Raw genomic sequence first — 17,774 nt, forward strand, 5'->3', positions numbered from 1 at the left:
TTTTAGTAAGGCCTCTGACACTGTCTTTCATGGCACACTCCTTGAGAAGCTGCCAGCTCCTGGCTTAGACAAGTGTACTCTTCACTGGGTGAAAAACTGGATGAGCCCAGAGGGTTGTGGTGAACGGAGTCAAATCCAGTTGGCAGCCGGTCACAGGTGGTGTTCCCCAGGGCTCAGTACTGGGGCCAGTTCTCTTTAATATCTTTATCAATGATCTGGATGAGGGGATCGAGTGCACCCTCAGTAAGTTTGCAGACAACACCAGGTTGAGCAGGAGGGTCGATCTGCTTGAGGGTAGGAAGGCTCTACAGAGGGATCTGGACAGGCTGGATCGATGGGCCGAGGCCAACTGTATGAAGATCAACAAGGCCAAGTGCCGGGTCCTGCACTTGGGTCACGGCAACCCTGTGCAGCACTACAGGCTTGGGGAAGAGTGGCTGGAAAGCTGCCCAGCAGAGAAAGACCTGGGGGTGCTGGTCAACAGCCGGCTGAATATGAGCCAGCAGCGTGCCCAGGTGGCCAAGAGGGCCAACAGCATCCTGGCCTGTTATCAGAAACAGTGTGGCCAGCAGGAGCAAGGAGGTGATCGTCCCCCTGTACTGGGCACTGGTGAGGCCGCACCTCGAGTCCTGGGTTCAGTTTTGGGCCCCTCTCTACGGGAAAGACATGGAGGTGCTGGAGCGTGTCCAGAGAAGGGCAACCAAGCTGGTGAGGGGCCTGGAGCACAAGTCTTGTGAGGAGCAGCTGAGGGAGCTGGGGCTGTTTAGCCTGGAGAAGAGGAGGCTGAGGGGAGACCTGATCGCTCTCTACAACTGCCTGAAGGGGGTTGCAGTGAGGTGGGTGCTGGTCTCTTCTGTCAGGTGGCTGGACATAGGACGAGAAGAAATGGCCTCAAGTTGAGGCAAGGGAGATTTAGGTTATATATCAAGAAAATTTTTTCTACTGAGAGGGTTGTCAGGCATTGGACCAGGCTGCCCAGGGAAGTGGTTGAGTCACCATCCCTGGAGGTATTCAGAAAACACGTATACGTCTCACTTCAGAACACGGTTTAGTGGGCACAGTGGTATTGGGTTGACAGTTGGACTTGATGATTTTAGAGGTCTTTTCCAAACTTAATGATTCTATTCTATTCATGGCAAAAGCACAGTCTAGACAAGAAAGGTTGGACCAGATGATCCTTGAGGTCCCTTTCAGCCCGGTATTCTATGATTCAGTTATTGCAGGTGTTTTGGTTGCAATATTTCCACTAAATTTGATTTTGAAATTCCCAGTTCTGGGAGAGGTGGTCTCCCCATTAACATTAAGGACGTCACTCAGCTCCAAAATTGTATTATCTTCTTATAGATATTTACCTTCTGAGCTGTGCCCTGAGGAAGTTATTTTCCCTTTTCCTGCCAGTACACAGGGCCTATTGGGTACTTTAATATTGTAGGTTGTCCAGTATAAAGTTTAACAGTAGTTTTTAAAGCAAACAGCAATGCACAGAAACATTTCTCTATAGTAGTATATCTAATCTCAGCTTGGCCCCAAGCTTGGGAATCAAAGAGTATAGGTCAGTAGTCTTGCCAGATATTAACTAGGCATCCCTTCTCAGTAATATCTCAGGGAATTTCCAAATCTTTGTTATTTAAGACAGCCAATATTTCATGCTGTTCTGATAAATTTTTTAATTCTCTCAGACATTGTTCTTCAGTGTCTCCCCACAGTCAAGTTAACTTCTTCCTTAATAAGTTGTAGAGGCATTGTGCAATTACAGAAAAACCAGGAATATGCTTTCACCAAAAAATGTAAAGTTCCCCAAATAATGTGTAATTCTTTAATATATTTGGGCAATGGTGCTGTCCAAAGTGAGTCAAGGACCGTTTCAGGGACCCCCTCTCCATCCTGAGATCATTGCGTTCCCAAAAAGGCTACTTCACTAGAGGGTTCTTGTCTTTTTCCTTCTGGTACCTGCACTCTCATTTCCTCAAGTAGGGCTATAACATTGTTACCAACTTCCAGGACCTTAGAATAATCATCTCCTTGTATAAAGATATCATCTATATATTGAATAATATCTATATGGTCCTTGTCAGCCAAATCCTTGATAGCTTCCAAGAGTTCAGCTAATGCCTTATATGCTAAGGTCAGTGACTGTTTATACCCTTGAGGAGGCAGGTGAAGGTCCATTGTTCCCTTTCAAATGTGAAAGTAAATCTGTCTTGGTCACTCTCTTGAATGGGGACCATGAAAAACTTGTCTTTAATATCCAAAGCCATTCTAAATTCAGGATTTAATCCTTTTAGTAACATTATTATTTCACTTATATTAGAGACTGCAACATGCAATGGGTCTGAGAATTAAGTTTTCAGTAGTCAACAGTTAGCCTCCATTTGCCATTACTTTTTCTTACCAGTCAAATAAGGGAATTTCATTTAGAAATAATAGGTGCAATTATACCTTCTTTTTTTTAAATGGTCAATTTCTTCTCTATTCACTTGCATTGCCACTGCAGGGACTGAATGCTGGTTTTGATGGGTTACTTTAGAATGAGGAAGAGGGGAAATTATTTTGAAAGCTTGACACCCAAAAGACCAAATTTGGGTTTGTTGATCCTTCATCTTCAATCCTTTCAAATCCCTCGTTCCCAAAAGGTTATCAGAGGTGTCCAACACAACCAGTTACCCATTTGGGGTATTTATTTTCCAGAAAATATACTTAAATTCTTCCCATTTTTGCAAACACAAAATTTTTCCCCACTCCTTCAATTTTGATGGATTGATTTAACCATTCTCCTCCAGCTCATTCAAAATCTCCAGTTTTAGTAGTAGTAATTTGTGCATGAGTATCTACTGGAAATGTAATAACTTCCCCTTTTAAATTCTGTAAATTCATGTATAAGCTTTGTTGCTTTAATTGGAGCCTGTTTTGCTTTGAGGTAGGCACTGGCTCCTGTGCCTCCTCCCCCCTAAGTTTCCCTTCAAGGCTAAACCTAAGACCTGTGGGTTTTCTGTTGCTTCTATATGCTGTGGTGCCTTCAGAGATTGTGACTGCAGGCATCTGGTTTGTTCTGCCAACATTTTCTGTTTTCATTGTGTCAGCTGAACAATTACCCAGTAAGGGGCACCATCAGTCTTTTCTTTAGGAATACCTAACTGCAATGCCTGTTGAAAAAATGTCCTTCTGTGGAACCACTGAGGGTTTTGCTGCCTTAATTTTGCTACTTTTACTAAAAACACAGCTGTCTTTACCAATGTGACTGCCTGTTGTAATAGATCCACATAAGTTGATGCACACAGTGGTCCTTGTAAAGACAATAATAGGACCTTCAAATTCTCAGGGGTGTCTCACAAAATGTGGTTCATTCCCCAGTCTGCGGGAACAATTACCCACAGATCAGACTGTCACTGAGTACATGATATCTGGACCCAGTCTAATAGGCAGGCAGTCTGAATTGAGGCATGCATCCCATAAATGTTTGTAAATCACTCTCACTTAGATATCACCGTCAAATACCATGGCCAATCTCATCAACAAATTATGATTATCCCCAGTGATAGAAAGATGCCAGGGCCTAACTGGAAGGACAATGCCTCAGCACCATTAAGTATAGATCCCCCTTTTTCCAGGTATCCACCAACCATTCCACATTGTCTTTCAACAAGTCTTTCTTAAAATGTTGGTTGATCTAATTTAATTCTGTCAGGGTGTAAGATTTTTCCTTATCTAAGCACACAACTTGTCTCCCGGGCCCTGTGGAACATTCAGTGGTCAGAACTAGATATAAGGCAGTCAGAGCAAGAGGGGCAGTGGGAAGCATGGCCTCAATTTCTGGCCCCATTTCATTATTCTCACTGTCCTCCTATATATTTCCATCCCATGCCTCAGGGTCAGCAATTAATTGCTGTAATTTAGTTTTTTTTAACATCAGGGGCTTGGGCAAGTATTGCCTGCAAGTGACCTTGGCACAGTTTGCATTGTTGTTTCCAGGCCCTAGCCTCAACATTGCATCAGTAGACTAGTTTTCTTTGCTTATCTTCTCCCTCGTTTGCCTTTAAGACAGAATCATACTGCAAATTGATTTGCCTGATGGTGGCTTTTAAAAGGGGAGCTAATGCCACAGCCACATAGCCTTTTCCTTTTCCAGGTTTCAGATTGGCTGGTGTTTGTGCCACTATAAATTTAACCAGGTTTTCTTCGTTATGAACATAAGAAGTGTACTATGCAGTCTGCAACTGCTATAAGCAGAAGGGAAAAATCCCCCACATTCTTCTTTTAGAAAGTCAGTGAGCTTCCCATCCTCTCCAAAAGGAGTCCCAGGGCTCAAGACCCCTGCTACCAGCTCCCCAGTTCTGGTGGCTTTCACCATTCTCCCAACTCTCTTCACAGGGTACTCACCACTTGATGCAGTGATTGAGAGCAGAGCACAAGCATCCAGAATTGTCATCAAATTCAATTGTTTAGGTATCTTTTTCCACACTTAAATAACACTTGCCACAACTGGCTACAAAAACAAGTCACACAAAGCAGTATGAATAAAACACAAGCAATTTCAAGCAAAAGTGAAGTTTCACAATGAGTATAAGAGAGATTTTTACATACCAACTTATATCCTGCTGACTATGCCAATTAGTGATGATTTGGTAAACCAGGATTGTGCATCTGTTGGGGATCTGGCAGGAGTGGAGTGGAATAACTGGGTACTCAAAATATCATTCTAAAGCTCCTCCTTACTTCTGCCAGACTATTGCACACTTACCAATTCTAGGTTCTCAATCTTCTGTTGACTTGATTAACCCACAGTGTCAAGCAATTGACAATAAGTCATCAATACTGCTTGAGAACACATTAACTATAATTGATGTGCCAGCAAACAACCAGAAGCTGTAGCAATTACAATGCAAAAAAACCATCACCAATACATAAGCTTCTATATTCATTATCAAAGGATATGAGTTAGTAGCACAGGATATACAGCCAAAGCATTTTTGACCAGAAAGGACTCACCATACTGATGAGCTGCCCTCAGCAGGCATAGACCAGTATACTGCCTCATAAACAGGAGCATTACCTACACACAACCAATCGGTGATTGGCCCAGGATTCCAAAATCAATTGTTAAGGGTGCTTTATTAACAAGCATCTATAGTGGCTCACCACAAACAGGTGGTTTCTCAGTAATCACACCTGGATGTGGTACACCACCACAAGTGCTTGTCAGGCTCCTCTTAGTAAACACCTGGATGTGGTAAACTATCTCAATTAGTCACCAAACACCTGGCTGTTAACAAGCAAAGCATCCTTCAATGTTTTGAGTGTTGACTACCAGAACACAATCTATAAGTGTGATGTGCAGTACTTACACAACACCATCCCAAACTATTCTGTTACAAAAGCAGCTTTGTCTGAAAGAAGGTAAGAGTAACTAAATGTTAATCCTGACAAATGTTGATTCTGGGGCCCAAACTAGCAAGTCACAAGGTGCTGTCCTGGTGTAGGGTGGCCTTTAGGCTAGACGTCCTCATACATGCCAAGGCCAGCAGAACTTGGGCAACGCAGGATGAGAAGGGGTGTGCAAGGTGTACTTCCGTAAGCCTTTACTAAAGCACATGACTCTTCAGATTGGATTTAAGTTTTCTTTTTGGTCTTCACAGTTGACTGCTGGTGGGGACATTCAGCCAGGCTTAGATGTGCATGACTCTGCTCACCTACTGAAGAAGAGTAGATTTGGTGGTATTAGAAATGATGGTGAGAATAAAGGGTTATACCTTCTGCGTTTTCATAATTCTTATAAGGCTGTTAGACTGAAGCCATCTTATTTAAGTGAAGCTGACTCTTCCAGAATGTACTGTGCTGAGTCAAAGAGAGGATATTCAACTGGGAAATTGGCATGACCATCTAAGACAGATGCTGAATTTTTAACCAGTGGGTTTTCCCCCCCATGTCTATTGCTTCATAGTTACCTGTCTTAAATTTAATATGCCATTTCATTGTCTAGTTTTTCACTGCTGCAAGATTATTCAGCAGTTTCTTGTAACTCAGTGCAGCAGTAATAAGACTGTCCCACAGATTTTCCTAACCCATGAGTACTAGTGCCTCATAGATGGAAGTTATGTTTCCATGTTCTCTCAGTTTTGGGGAGATTTGCAAGCAATGTAGCTACTGTGAGAACTATTGTGTGTTTATGATGTGACATTATCTTCTCTGAGAGGTCTGGCCAAGGCCAGGATAGGGTTGACATCAGCAACAACTGAGGACAGGTTCATAGGCGAGCTCCATGACTTGTTGGCAGATAATGGGAATCTGGAGTTGGATTAGAGTGAGCACAGAAAGGAAAAGTTTTGAATGTTGCTGCAGTGGCTTAAAATATTGGGATTTGTATCCAATACATAGAACAAAATATGCTGGTAAAAGGGAAATTGTAGAGAAAAAAATGCCTTTTAAAAAATATCCCTGAAAAATGAAAGAATCCCAGGGATGCAGTCAGAAGCACTGTATATGTACTCCTGCTCATCAGCTGTGTATTCAGGAGGGGGTTGGGCTGGAAGAGAGAACTTCACCACAGGGGAGCTTCAGAACTGAATAACAGGAGCTTTAGGGCAGAGAACCGACCGAGTTTTATCCCATTTTTCAGTGATGAGGGCGGGATTTTTTTTTATTTTCTGGTGGCTTAGCTCCCTCTGCTGTGTGTGTGAGCTGAAGGGTGAGACAGGAGGACTTGAATCGGCTTCCGAGGGAAATCAAAGCTGGGGCTAAGAGAAAAACCATTAGGGGAAATCCTGTGTCAAAATGTGTCAGGCTGTTACCTGCTGGCTGTATTTCTGCCGTTAGTGTTCCAGCAGCTTCACCAGCGCTTGCGGTGCTGGGGGCGGGCAGTGAGCAGACTGCTGCCAACATTCGTAACCCAGTTTATTTATTAGGAGACGGATACTTCCAGTTTCACAGGAGATCTTCATTGTCTTCCCATCACTAAAACAACAGCATAATATAAAATAAAAGAGCAATGTAACATTTGCACTTTTTATTGCTAGGGGAGTTGTTTGCTTCTAATGCATAGTTAGTGTACATATTAGCGTTTCCCTGCTGGTTTCCTTATTTGCCTTGCTGCTTTTTGGTTTCCCTTTAGTGATTGATTTCCCTTCTCGTGATCACATTGTACCTCTCACTGGAATAGGCTGAGAACAAACTATTGATGACTGTGTGCTGGCAGGTGTCTTATCAAAGACACCACCAGGGCATTTGAAGTGAGTTGTTTCATTAGCCTTACTCCCACTATGGATTAATTAGAATAATTAGTATTTTAGGGCTGCTTTAAGTGAACTTTGCTCAGTAAGCTAAGAGGACAAAATACATTACACGGATTTGGGGTTGAACAGTATCTGCCAGCTCCAGTTGGAACAACCAAGGTGCTGATCAGCACAAAAGTTTGCTTGAGCTGCTAGCTGCTGGCAAAAATCTGCTATCAGCAGGAAAATCTTCAATTCCTGTTGGGTTTGTGTGCATAATACAACCCAGATATTTCCAAGTTTTACTGTAGTAAGATTTAAATTTATTAAGAACTTGCCCTGCCCTAGAACAAGTCCAACTGATCTGAAGTCTGGCATGGGTTGCATTTGTCAAATAAAGCTGTTAATGGTTAGGACTCAAACCCATCCTTAGATGCCTAAATAAAGGACAAGTTATTTTTCTCACCTTCTTTAAATAGCAGCCCCATTTGAAAATGAGGACTTGCATCCATGTGAAAGCCTAATGCAGTCAATGAGTCTCTTTATATCAACTGCAATGAATTTGGAATCAGACTGTAAATGATTAAGAGAAAAACTTTTGACAGCAGTTAGCAACAGCCTTTGCTGTTCATTTCTTCAGGAGCTGCTATTGAGCAATGCAGAATATTTTGAAATTTCCTCTCCAGGTACAGCTATGTCTAGGTAGGAGACAGTAAAAAAGCTGCCTCAAGGCCTGTGTTCACCTTTATTGTGTAAATACCAGAACTCTTTGCTATTTCCTTCCTATGCTGTGTTCATCGAGATTATTTTAACAGACAAACATTGTTCCAGTCTTTGCATATTTGTTTTTCATTTGAACTCAGATTAGATACTGTGACAGGAAGGCTAATGTGTTCATTTCAGCCAAGTTTTCATTCCAGAGATGACTGTTGATTAGCTAGACTATGACCCTGAAAAACCACTGAGAGAGGCTTTGAAGCAGGTTCTTGGAAGGGCCGAATTGGGAAAGACAAAAGTGTGTAAGATATTTTACCTACTTTTACATAAGCTTTTTAAAGACTGCCAGCATTCAAGTCCAAGCAATGGGGACAGCAAGTTTCTGATGATATCTGCATCCCCACGTGTTCTATCCTTAGTGTTACCCCACTAGAATTAGGTTCCTGGGCTTTGTAAGAAAAAAGTAACAAACAACAATGGAAATTAGAGTAATTTACAGGTGAATCAGAAGTAGTGAAGGAAAGCTGCTGCCTAGTTACGCTGAGATTTTGAAAGGTGTTTAAAATGACTGTTCATTTGATTTAACATGCCAGATTTAATTCAAGGTTACTGAAACACATTATAAATCAGAATGTAGATACCTGTGAGTGTATCTTTAAATATACCTGACTACTTCACTTTCTACCACCGCAAAGGTCAAGGCACACAGTCATAGTCCAAGAAAATACGAGTCAACCTATTATTGTTTTTAATCTCAGACTTCAAGGACAGTAGTAATCTACTCTGCATCTTCAGACATCTGCAGGTGCATTTATTTATTGATCTTTGAGAACTGGTTTAGTTCTGGTGTCACAGACATTCCCAAAGGGGATTTACGAAGGAGTGTAACAGAAAGGTTAATCCCCCAAATGAAGCAGATTCTGCTGAATATTGAGCAAAACACTTTCCTTTCTGGAACTGGATTGAATTTGCACCATTAAAGGGTTGCATCTGTTCTGCTTTATCCCTGATTAGAAGAGCCTCACCTCTGCGGGTGTCGCTATCCCCTGAGGCAGGCAGAAGGATCAGAGCCCAGCTGGTGGGAATCACATCAATAAAGTGAGATTGATTTATCAGAGCTGGAGGGGAAAGGGAAATTTGGTGGGTGATTAAAGTCTGTGTTACAGCAGTTGCTCCAAGCAATAGCAATTTTTGTGTTATAGCTGTAGGACTGTAGGACCAATAAAGGAGGCAAACAGCCAACATTTCAGGCCCTTCTTCAAGCATGACTGAAAATTGAAGGTGAGCTTTTACTTTAAATATGTGCGTGTTGTCATTTTTCTTCTCACATGTCAGATGCTTACTGCCTTGCCTCAAAAAAACCCCCCAGTTCTTGTTTTTCTGCTAGATGTACTGCAAGCTTCAGACAAATGACTGAGTCTCAATTGTTTCTAAGAAGTTGGGTTTATGAGCACCATTCCTTTACATTCAATTACTTCATGCTTGTAGGCCAATTAGAGAAGGGTCAAAGGATTGGTATGTTTGTGTATATTCAGGGCTGAAAATGACTCTGTGCTTTGAGCTGTGCTACTACCTGCTTTGCTGGACTCGGAGCACAGAGCTGGGTGGAGGTGGAACTGAGTTATCTTATCTGAAAAGCCACTGAGTTAGGAGAAGAAGCACTCAGGTGATGTGTGGTTGGGTGAGGGGGTGAACCCTCACTTCGGGAGCTTGTGGGATCCTCTTTTCTCCAGGCAACAGTATTGCAAATGAAATGGTGACAGTTAAGGCAGGCAAAGGTTTGGCTGGGGAGATGTCAGTGCTCTGCAGAGACATCGCTGAGCCGCTAATGCGAAATCACAGCATCATGCCGGGAGCCAAAAGGTGGTGCTGTTTCTGCAAGGAAGAGGAGAAAAATGTGGATCCCGATCTCTTCAGCGGTGTTTGGTGTCAGCTAGGGAGCAGGGGGAGAGCTAAGGGCTTTCCCTCCTTTTTCCAGGTAATGCGATGCTTAAGGGCTATCTTAGTGTACAGGACACCTGGTGCTGGTGGGCAGAGCCCAGGAAAGCAATAAAACTTGACACAAAAATGTGCGTCTGGAGGGAGGGGAAGGAAGAAAAGGAGGAAGGAAATCACACTGTGCGACATCAGACAGAAAACAAGATTGGAGAGAGGTGGCAGGTGACGCTGGGCTGGGCTCTGCCAGGTAAAGAGCCCATGACGAGCTCTGCGAGGAGCCAGCCACAGAGCTGCTACTTGATATAAACATAAATAAGCATGAAGGATCCTCAAAAGTAAGGAGAAAGGCAGTGGGAGAGTGTGGACATCCTTAGTTATGGAAGTGAGTGGCAGCAAGATGTAACTGAAACCCTCCTGAGATGGTGTCTGCCTTGGTGCCTACAAAGGCATATGTCAAATGTGACGTTAACCTAGGCAGACCTAGACAAATTGCATCTAGACTGGCACAGTAATAATATTTAAGTGCTGTGCAGGTGGATTAGAGAAGAACTGGTGGTCCAGCAGGAAAAAGTGTTGTCTCCTGTATGTCACCTCCTTGTGAGACTCGTTCTTCCCATGACAACCCTCACATTGTGGCAGGGAAGAGGTCTGCAGCCAACTTCTGGTTCTGAAAATATCTTGGTATTGTTGTCCAGCTTAGCAGACACACGATGTGTGTTGCATTCTGTCCCGTGGGGCTGGAATTGTCCCCAGCCACTGTTGGGACAGTGAGATTTGCACAAATGAGAGAGTTCAAATTCAGCCTTGGAGGGTTCCCTCAGGGATGACTTTAGACAACAGTGTGAAGTTCAGCACACAGTCTTGGCTGTTAGGATGTTGATGTCTCAAGTCATTTGAGGAAGCATCAAGGTAGCCAAGCCCTACCAACTATTGCTGTCTGGCCATGAGATGCTGCAGTAATCATCTGAGGCATTGGGCATGGCATTCTACATCCTCCTTCTAGCTCTGCTAGGTCACAGCTACAGCCCCACTGTAAAAACCTGCAAAGGATGGTCCGAACTAATGTTTCTCCTCTCTCCCTGCAACCACTAGCCTTACTGAATGACTGCAATAGGGCATTTGTGAAATGAATTGGTAACATTACTCAGAAACAGGTCAAGCTGTGCAAGACACCACCCACACCTAATTTTTATGGTTGCAGATTAATGGCAGCAGGTGCAAGCACCCACTATCTTGTTCGACTTGTGTGTGCTTTTGAGCAGAAGTATCCCTTATTGTTGCAGTTTTGCCTATCTCCTCATCCAGAACCCCTCTTCCCTCCCAAATGTAAAGAAAATAAGTCCAGGAAGAGCAATGGATGACAAAGGAAAAACAGAAGGGTGAAGGGTTAAAAATGTACAATCAGGAGCCTGAATGGGGACCCCAGCACCCAGGACTCCATGGAAGTGCTGTGTCTTAGCTCTGCCACTCATCTGAGGTTTGCTCTGCCTGTGTCCCAGTGCCTCTCCTGGGCTGTATCCATCCAGCACCTGAACTCTGGATGCTGCTGTATGTTCACAACCTTTAGACCTCCTAGAAAGCAGGTCTCAAGCAAACTCATGTTTCCTTTGGGAGGTGAGAATTGGAAAGTCTCTATGTTTGCTCTCAACTTAACACACAGCTCTGATTAATACCAACAGGAGTTAATCAGAGACCTTGATTGGAGTGCAGCAGTGTAGCTCTGTAATCAAAAATCTTTGTAATCAGAAACATGCCAAAGAGTGAATGTATGTGTCAACCTGTCCTTACGACATAGGTGTGTTGTACCTGAACAAGAGATAAGTGGAAATAAACAACAAATGTTTGGAGGAGCAGTCGCTATGTTTCCGTGTGTGCTAGGGAGTTTGCATGCAGCTCAGGGTTCTCGCTGTGCAGTGATACTGTTTGCACTGGATGTTTCTACGTCTTATCATTAATGTCTTAAAGCTTGGTTATTGAACTCTGGGTCAGTTTATTCAGGTTTAATGACTCTTCCACTGCTTGTTTTCATTTCGAGCACATGGTGGGGGGGGGCATTTTGCGTGCTGTTGCATGACTTGGGTCATTGGTTGAACAAGTAGATGAATGATAGGAGTGTCTGTTGTGGTCTCATTTTCTTTCTTTCTTTCTTTTTTTAGACATCTGTTTCTCATTTGTGTCTTATATTCCCTTTCTGCTTGTGTGGAGCGCTATTGGTGAGGACAAAAAAGAGTGTGGTTCCTAGAGAATAGTCTTAGCCTACATCGGAGCTTGTCTCCCTTAAAGTGAGGGAGATAGTTTTGTGGTTTGTGCACAGAACTGTGGAATTAAATGAGCCGTGCCTTTTTCTTGGTGTTGGTATAATCTTTTTGAGGAAATCAGGATGGGGAATTCAATTATAGGATATATTTGTGGTAACACAGAAAGGTTGTGGCTTCGGCAGAAAGCAGATTGGGTTGTTCTGTCTTCATTTCTGCTTGTGTAGGAGGCCTCGTTGAATACAAGATGAACATGTGTGTTTCCTAGAGGGTACTCTCTGACTGGGGGATGTCAAGTTGTAATAAATCTGAGTTTTCTTGGTAGTTCCCACACTGTCTTCTCATGCTTTCATCAGCACAAAGAACAGCTTCCAAAGGCCTCTGTACCAAACACTTGCAAAGCCTGGGCTGGCAGGTCAGGCTGTGTTTCTAAATGCACATCTGGAATACAGAGACCTTGACCTCTTAGTTAACTAGCAGCTTACAGATGTGTCTGTTCATGAGTGAAACAGCGAGCTGTGGAAACCGTCATGTAAGCTGCTTCCTGTATTTTGGGCCGTGGTGACAAATCATCCAAGCTGTATAGTGCTTCAAAAAGCCAGGGAGTATTTAACTGCAAAAAGTTTGAACTTTCTCACTAAGGGATGGACACTGGTAGTTTTCTTGTCCACCTGATGGATATTCTGAATATCTGTCTGAATAGGTCTGAGAGATAGGCTCAGAGGCCTTTCAGTGGGATGTGTAATGGATTTGAAGCACCTCCAGCCACTCATGTCTGTGGCTTATTTTGCCTAATGTGCAAAGGGGTTTTTGATTGTTTGCAGACAGGGTTGACTGAAAGTGAACCTTTGCCTTGGAAGATACTGTGGGTGCTCCCTGACTGTACCCTGTTCTGTACTCTTGCTTACAGGGGGGAAGCTGAACTTAAGATATGAGTCCCCTGCGTGGGAGAAATGGAGCTGCCAGCAGCATAAGGTTCCCACTTTCTCTTTTCACAAGGCCTTTCACCACTTTGTACTTAAAGAAACATGAGTGTATTATTTCAATACTTTTTTTTCAAGGAAGAAGTAAACAAAAAGGCTGCTGTCCAATTTAAACCTGAAATACTGTGGAAAGCACATGGGAAAAATGAAGAAACCTGTTACAACCGATCAGGGAGGGGGGGTTGTGTGGGATGATGTTCTTTCCTTCACGTAGTGTGACGTTTTCAGCCCCATGCAATGTGGCTTCTCTGCGAAAAGCTTTTAACCTCCACCCCTGCCTGTGGAGAACTCCTTTTGTGTTAAATATCTCTGCTTTTCAGTATCTCCTCTAAAAGTGTTTTCTTAGATCTTCAGTATATCCAAATGCAAAACAACTCTTCTGCATACAATAATCTGGACTCTTTAGAATTTTTCTCAATACTTTGAAATCCAAAGAGGTTCTCAAAACTCAGTGAAATGTGTCTTGAGTCTTTGAATGTTTTTTCCTCTTCAGAAACAATCTTATGGTCCTGGACAAGGGCTGGAAAGACATATTGAATACCTGGTTCTGCCACAGAATCTTTCCATGGCACTGGTTGAGTCATTTAATCAATTTTTCTAATTTACACCTCCAAAGGCGAACACCAATAATTCCTTGCCTCATCAAGTTGTGGTGATAAATGATATATATGTAGCTTTAGGAGGGAGGTGATTGGATTCTACACTGCCAAAAGTCAGGTAAATATTTGATCTGTTTTGTTGGTGGGCTTTGCTATTTCTCCCCAATAGCTTTTTTTTTTTTTTGTATTATTAATTTTTGCCTGTAGATAGAGTTGGAGATTGACTTGCAGTCACTGTTGAGCACTCTGACGTTGATTTGGTGGTCACTACAAGCACAAGCAATTGTGTATGGAGAGTTCCTGAAGTGGTTTAATCCATCTGTAAAAGGGGAGAACATGTGGAGGTTAGGGTGGTTGTTCATAGCATAACTCCTTAAATGATCTCTGCCCCCTTCCTAAACTCAGGAAAGGGTCAGTTTTGATTCCATCATTTGGGCTTGCTCAGTAGCTTGGGCATGGATCAAGCTTAGGGCCTGAGATAAAAGCAAACCTAAGGGAGGGAGAGGGAAAAATAGTAATGGATTTATGTTGGGAAATCTTTCCCATATGGAGTAGCAGTTCTAGCCTAAGAGTGATTTCTGTTCTGATGTTAAAGACCTACATGATGAGATAATCTGCAATAACAAATTCTTCCCAGTTTTTTTGCATGGGCAAATCCCATTGACTGGAAAATGTCGCCAAACTTGTCTGCAGCATACAAAGCAATAATTAAGTTCTGTGAAAGGAAGTGTATTTAATGAATGACATCTGTCTCCTTCCCTGTATCTGCCATCTCCATGGCAGTAATTGCCTCATTTATATGAATAAAATGTTTGATTCTAATGTCTGACATATCAGTGACATCCTGTGTAGCGTATGTTACAGATTAACATGGTTGATGCTGAAAGCTTTCTTAATCACTTACAGTAGCCATTCTGCTATATGAGCAGGGAACAAATTTGTTTAAAACAAGAAATCGTTATGAAACTGTTCAGAGCTCTGCGTGTGTATGTGTAAAAGCTATTTTCATATAAAAATCAAATGCATGAGAATGAAATGAGATCAGTCTTGTTTGCAAGTCAACTCTTGCTTGCAAGGCAAGAGCAGTCCCGTGGCAGCTGTGTGCCTTTGTATCTCAGGGGAATAATGGCTTATTTTTAAGTTGGCTTGTTTATAGTAGGTGGTATGGATTTAAAGCACTTGTATGACTAACTGTGGGGTTGCAGCTATATGTGTGTTGTATGCTTGAAGTCTGTTAGTGAATAAAGGTCTTTTGGAGATCTATACACCAGCCTCAAAGAAGTTTCCTTTCCTTGGGTAGTGGGAAATGAGTCTTTTCTGTTCCGATTCTGCAAAACCGTGAGTGCATATCTGCTTGATTTTTGGCTTCTTTCTTCCCACTTCCATAAAAACTCATAAGTTTCTTTAGCCAAATATTCCTTGTTGTATCTGCCAGATTCCTTTGTACCAGCACTTTCCATTCTCTGAGGCTGTTCAGCACAAATATGGCATTATTAATTGTTTCAGTTGGCCAAAAAGGCAAGACTCTACACCGAATAGATGCTGACCTCATAAAAGCCAGCTTTTTTTCGCAATCCTTTCAGTGCAAAAAGAGGTAATTCTTCTTTTCTATATTCCACTTCGACTACCTTCCAAAACTTCAAATTTCAGCCTATGTTCTGGCCATTACACCATGCTTTTTACATGGGTTTTCTAAGCAATACTTGAGGAGACAATAAAGCTGGAGACATTTAAATCAATGCTAAACCTCTTGTGTCCTTTAAGCGGTCTGGAGACCAGTGTTATACAAGTCCTGACTGCTGCTGACAACCTCAGTGTGAGAGTGTGTGTACTCCCAGTGATGTCCATATGTATTGTTGGTTTTGGCTGAGGACTTTTTTGGCAAGCTTGGACTTAACAGGGGATTTTTTTTCACCAAAATGACTACTTCCACTTCTGAGATACCAGCTGCTACGAGAAAAATAATTACAGTCGCTCAGGAATGGGATGCTCAATTTTACTTTTTACTACAGAAACACATCTCTGCCCCAGCATTCAGCAAATTTTAAAACTTCTAAGAATGATGTTTCAGCATATTCCTGGAACACTATTGCTCTGAGTAATTCAGCTAATCAGCAGGGATTACACAACTGAATCCTACTGGTGTTAGAAAATATAGCCCCAAAAAGGGAAGAAATATCCCTCTTCCATCTTCTGCCCCATACTCTAATTTTTTGCCATTTTCTAGCTTGGCATTGCAGATTGTGTTAAATGATGGGGAGTGGATAATTTCTGTGAAGTCCTTCCCCCCCCCCCGCGCCTTTTTATTCTTTTCCAGTAACCTTTGTTCTGGCAGAGAAAGCCAGGATATGCATTTTCATAGTGGACAAAATTAGCTAAAGAAAGAGGTCTAGGTCAAGTGGGAATCATTTATACTGAAACAAACAAGTTGTGATCCATTTTGGATTCCTCTGGTTGCATGCCAGAAAGTTTGCCTCAAAAATGCTTTGGTGCTTGCCAGAAACAAGAAATTTTGACAGTGACAGAACTTTAGAGGAAGGGAAGGAGGGAAATGACAGTAGGGTTTTTTAGGTGAAACTAGTTATGTAGAGGTGTCCATGATAATTTTATTGCTCTCCTGTGGAGATCCAGCCACAGCCCAAATGTGTTAGGCTCAGTCCAAAATTAAACAGTATCTGCTAGCTTCAGGCTTCTCCGAAGCCTGACATGGGAAAATAGCCCCATCCCAGCAAGATGAACAGGTTTGAGTTCTCCCTTTGCGTCTTTTGATGACCTCAAGTAAATAACATGTGCTGGTAGATCTTGGTCTTGTTGGTTGGGTAATCCCATATCCACAGGTGCATGCCTCAAAGCAATTTTTCCAAACTACTTGCTTTTGGGATCCCTTTTATCTGGTGACCAATGATTCTAGTCTGGATCTGAGAACTGTCAAAACTGTTGCAGCTCCATGATGGGTTTAAATTTTAACAAGTCAGCATTTCCTAACAGGAAAAAAAGTACATTTTTTTGAAAGAGCTCCTGTCTGGTATTGCTCAGATCACAGTATCTGGCATTTCTCTGAAATGAAAACAGATGGGAACTTTTAGGGCATTGCATCCTGCTCTTCCCATTTCTAATCATTAGCCTTCAGGAAGTGGGACTTTGAGAAACACTAAATCTGGTAAGATGGGCAAGAAAATGTGAAAGTTGGCAGTACTCTGTGAGACAGTCCCGAGAAGTTCCTTAGTTTCATCTCCTTGATCTATAGCTGGTGAGTTTGCAGCCTCCAGTTTAACAGCTTGACTGCGATGATTCTTGGATGACCAGCTCAGGAACAGTTAAGATGCCACTTCCACTGTGCTTGCTTCTTAGGTTTTTCCCTTTTCATTTCCTCTCTTTTGGCAAAGTTCTCCCTTTATGCTTGTCTCCTTAAGATGGCTACAGCCTGTAAATGTGGCTGTCATCCATGTATTAAAGAACAACAAGGTGGAAGGTACCCTACACTTCCATGTCTCTGTTCCCCACAGAAAGGGAAAGGACAGAAGATACTGTACTGATCAGACTGTGGAGACACTCTCAGAAGAGGGCACTGTTAGTATATCTGTATGACATTAAGCAAAGACTCTTAACTTACCCAGGACTTCTGACTCTACATGTTGCTAATTTTGGACAAGGCATGGCTCCTCTGTGCAATGGGAGCTGGGGAAAGGATGGGAGAGTTTTGCTTTCCACTTTGGTCTCTGAAGTTGTTTCCTAGAATAGAGTTGTTTCCTGGGAACCTTGTGTTGATATGGGGCTGAGATCTCTAGGCGGTGGCCTCTCATTTCTTAGTCAATTCTGTTCCAGGATTGGCATATAGGTGTAAAGAAAATGTTACACTTACAACTTGTGTGCACCAAGAAGAGCAGCTGCAATGGGTCAGGATAAAGGTCTGTCCAGCCACCTACTCTCTCTTTAATAATGACCAGTAACAGATGCTTTAGGAAGAATTTAATAAGGCAAGCCTAGAGTGAAAACTCTTCTGCTATACTTTTCTGGCTCCAGTAACTTGGTACTCGGTGAATTCCAGAGCCAGAGATGGTATCTTTGTCTTGAGAA

The sequence above is a fragment of the Accipiter gentilis genome, chromosome Z, assembly GCF_929443795.1.
Source record: "Accipiter gentilis chromosome Z, bAccGen1.1, whole genome shotgun sequence".
NCBI lineage: Eukaryota > Metazoa > Chordata > Aves > Accipitriformes > Accipitridae > Astur > Astur gentilis.